A 4,223-nucleotide genomic window follows, 5' to 3' on the forward strand; every position below is an offset into this window, starting at 1 on the left:
CTTGATGTAAATTTTTTTATTTTTTTACACTTTAGAGATATAGTTAGTTATTTTTAAACACAAGAAAAATGAAAGGCAGTTCACCAGCTCTAGTTATATTGCATGATTGGAAATATGTTTTTGCAGTAGTTGCCTGCATTAACAGTTTATATCAAAAACATTAGAAATGTGTTCTTTTGGTTACAAAAATTACTTATAATGTACAAGTGAAATTGACATTAATTTTAATATTTAAAATACTGCTTTGTAAAATAAATTACATTTCCTTTACATATAATTATAGGTACTGAGACACTTCAGCTGTGTGGAGAATAAGCAATGGAGAATAAACTTTCAGATGAGCAGGTCCCAGAATCATTAATTAACATAAAAACAGTTATCACAGCTACATTTACGTTTCAAGCATTCACCTTTCAGGCCTACAGAAACAGGTAAGTTTGGATCACACTTGTTACATTAAGTAGCATTGATAATTTCTCTGCCCCATAACATTAACAGCTAATGCGCAAACCAGATTAACTCATTCTAGATACTGGGCAAATTTGAAAATAATAGTAAGCTAACAGGTTTGTGATGTTTCAGAATTATATTTTCACTTGTTGTATCCCAACTCTATGTCATCTTGCTGAAATTAGACTTTTCTTTTTTTTGGAAGCTGACTGGCAGATATGCTTTAAACTAAATCCATAAGTTTTTGATGTTGTAGATTTGTAGCTCATTTATAGTAAACCCTTTTACACATATTGCACTTTCACCAAAATTTAGCATGATTGATGGCCAAAGAAATTCATTTACATTTTTGCGTGATGAAAAAAGTAGTGGATCAACAAATCCAAGTACTTAAAATTCCAGTCAATCCTGAAAACATAGAAAGTTATTGGAACATTACTATATTTAGACATCTTTTTTAAAAGTAGTTGCAGACTTGTGTGCATCCCTTTTTAAAATAGGGTACTGGGTTTGTAGCTACTGTTTGAATCTTATTTTTACAGAAAGTGATGCACCTGAACGTAAATAAGCTATTCACCTGTTAAAAAATCTCACTAAATATTTTTTTATTAAGCTGTGATACCCAAAAATATAGAGCCCTACAACCCCCCCCCCCCCCCCCCCCCCCCCCCAGAATTAAGCTGTGATACCTTAGGGAAACAGAGCCCTTCAACCCCCAGAGTATTAGGCTTTGATACCCATGGATACAGAGCCCTATTACCCCCTTAGTATAAAGCTATGGTACCCCATGGATACAGAGCCCTATTACCCCCTTAGTATAAAGCTATGGTACCCCATGGATACAGAGCCCTATTACCCCCTTAGTATAAAGCTGTGGTACCCCATGGATACAGAGCCCTATTACCCCCTTAGTATAAAGCTATGGTACCCCAGGGATACAGAGCCCTTCAACCCCCAGAGTATTAGGCTTTGATACCCAGGGATGCAGAGCCTATAACACCCCCCTCCCCCCGAGTAATTAGTCTGTGATACCTAGGAATGCAGAACCCATTAACCCCCACCCCTCCTCCCCATGGATACACACCTATAACTCCCTGTAACTATTCAGAAATGCCAACATTCAAGCCATATACTACAATTTCTTGTATTGTTTAGTATAAAAACCCAGTCCATACCTACTATGCCCCTTACTCAGCCCAACCTAGCTATGCCATTGGTACCCTTGAATTCACTCATACATACCCACTGCTACCCCTGGTAAAAATACATTAGGTTATTCCCAAAACATTTCTGTTCATATGTGCTTAGTTTAACAAAGCTCCCAACCTGATGAAGCTATCCAGCCTGTGTATCATTCATGTCTAGAGTTTGGTCTTCTTTTTCTCACTGTGATACCCAGCTCTGTCAGTTTATTTGGCTCTGTAGAAACACAAGAATATAGATGTTTATTTACTTGCCATGAGTTTACTTTTGTTATCAGCCAAATGACTGCAGATCGTCCTATGAAAAATCTATCTATATATGTATCTATCTATATATATATAATTCTCTTCTGGGAGATGCTAGAAAACAAGCTGTAAACGCGCTCCCTACCACCCCCACCCCTACATGGTCTGGTGAGCTGTGGTTCACTCTAAATGTTTATAAACAGAGCCGGGTTTAGTGACGACTATTAGGGGCAGATAATTTAGTTTGAAACGATTTTAAAAGTAGGGGGGGGGGGGGGGGGGGGGTAACTAAGTGGAGTTTACTTTAACGGAGGGGGGGGGGGTTGGGGAAAGGAGGGGGGTTATCGTCCTTAACGAGCTACTGATAGTGTGTTAAAGCAAATATTTTCAGTGGCAGCGTTGGTACTGTCGAATTCACAAATTATGAATTACTGAAAAGTAGAAAATAAAACAACTAAATAGCGGCGTATGACATGCCGCGGGTCGGTTCGTTTATTATATTGAAATAGATTAGGTCATGGTACAGCATATTTTCAGTAAGTAACTAATAGCGTAATCAAGTCATTGAATGAGCTTCTTGCTTTAACAGGTGATCGAGTATGCAAATAAAGCTAAACAGGTAATATTTATTTTAGAAATACACAATTTAAATACAAGTATTGTTATCGTTATTACGTTTCTGATAAAAACACACGGATCAGCTACTACTCAAATTGTTTTATGCCACATAACAAAACAGGTACAAAAGACCTAGATTGAACATCACAACACGAACACTAGATTTTCTAGTCCTTGCTCTTCACATCGAAATTTTGAAACTAAAATATTTGTATGTGCAAACGGTTTTACCATAAGCAACATAATTCGCGTGTGCTCCATTAATCTGCACAACATCGCTGTTTAAGTTGATATCATAAATATCAACTCCCGTTTCTTCTCTGACTATAGTAGCTGAGGGTTGTGAAGACATAGTGGAGCGTGTAACGCCAACTTGGTGGATTTGTTTATGAACCGATCATGTCAGAGAAGTAGTTCCGAGTTCAGATGACTAGATCATGAATACTGCAAATGTTGAGCACATTTTTCACTGACGTCACATCTCGTCTCTTTCGTTCTCCCTCTCCCACTAACTCAGGGTCTTTTCTCAAAAACGTTTTTAAATTTAAAAAGAAATATTTAATGTCAATTGACAAAAATCGATGTAGTTAGATTCCAACTGTTCGTTACTGATGCACACATAAAAAAATACCGACATTGATGAATTAAAATTGTATGTTCGCGCACAGTCTTTTAAAAAAAACGTGTCCGTTTACATTTTATTATTGTGGCCTATAACAACATATAATTCAACAATTTCCACACACTTTAGACATGATATGCACCAATTAGTGATTTTATTAATTCCTTTCACATCCGATTAGTCGATTTAATTAATATCAACAAAGTCCGACCTCTGTTCGTGATGACAATTTGCTTCCTGACACGTTAACATTTTCTCTGCTCTATCAGATGTTCTAAAGTACTAGCGTCACAGTAAAACTTGAATTAAGCGACTAATCTACTCACCTTATATAATCTAAACACATTATATTCTTTAAGGTACATATTTCTGAAACGAGTTCCTGAAAACAATTCTCGGTATGTCGTTGTCGCCAATACAGCGGCCATTGCTACACCCGTTATTGCTACTCCTTCAGTGGTTCTACATATGTAACAAACCTGGCCCTCCTAGAGAAATTCTTGTCAGTGTTAAGATCGCTAGTGTTTTTGTTTAAAAAATCTTGCGCTACAATACATGTCACATTATAATAGCGTACATTACTTATTCTTTTTTTTTTGAATTTGAGAAAATATAAGATGCTACTTTTGTACCAGTACATTTAACACTCTGGCTTGCCAAGGATATGGGTTTTTATATATTAGGAATTCTAAAAATCGTGTTTAAAATTGAATATTTCATGTCAATCGTGTCTGATGTTTTTCTCCATAATTCTACTCTGAATGAATGTCTATATTTGCGTCTGAGAATATTTTAGACATGTACCTAAAGTGTTTGAGAATCGCCGTTTCGTTACTGCGTCTGCGTGGCACTACTTGAAATACCTCTCGCCATTGGTTGGATCGGTCACACATTTACATAACTATCAAGCTTGAATCAATGTGCTTGTAGAAAATATTACTATTTGCTATATTGAAATGTATGTTTATTAATGATTTTTATTCCATTCACAATTTGTTACGTACTGTATTTAATCTGTTTTCAACGGTTGGCTATTGATTTCACCAGTTTGCTAATTCATTATAAATAATTTCGGAAATTCCCCT

At 36.2% G+C, this 4,223-nt stretch overlaps 1 long non-coding RNA gene across 1 annotated transcript; it reads right to left on the minus strand.

Annotated features, from left to right (window-relative positions):
• Positions 1–655: 655 nt before the first annotated feature.
• Positions 656–3,575, minus strand: LOC131948246 (uncharacterized). Its single transcript, XR_009387992.1, has 3 exons — positions 3,465–3,575; positions 1,777–1,869; positions 656–858 (listed from the first exon to the last, which is right to left on the minus strand). It is a non-coding gene; the product is annotated as an uncharacterized LOC131948246 (long non-coding RNA).
• Between the last annotated feature and the right edge of the window lie 648 nt (positions 3,576–4,223).

This window comes from Physella acuta, unplaced genomic scaffold (genome assembly GCF_028476545.2).
Source record: "Physella acuta isolate Inbredline_101_S28 unplaced genomic scaffold, ASM2847654v3 ptg000633l, whole genome shotgun sequence".
Taxonomy (NCBI): Eukaryota; Metazoa; Mollusca; class Gastropoda; family Physidae; genus Physella; species Physella acuta.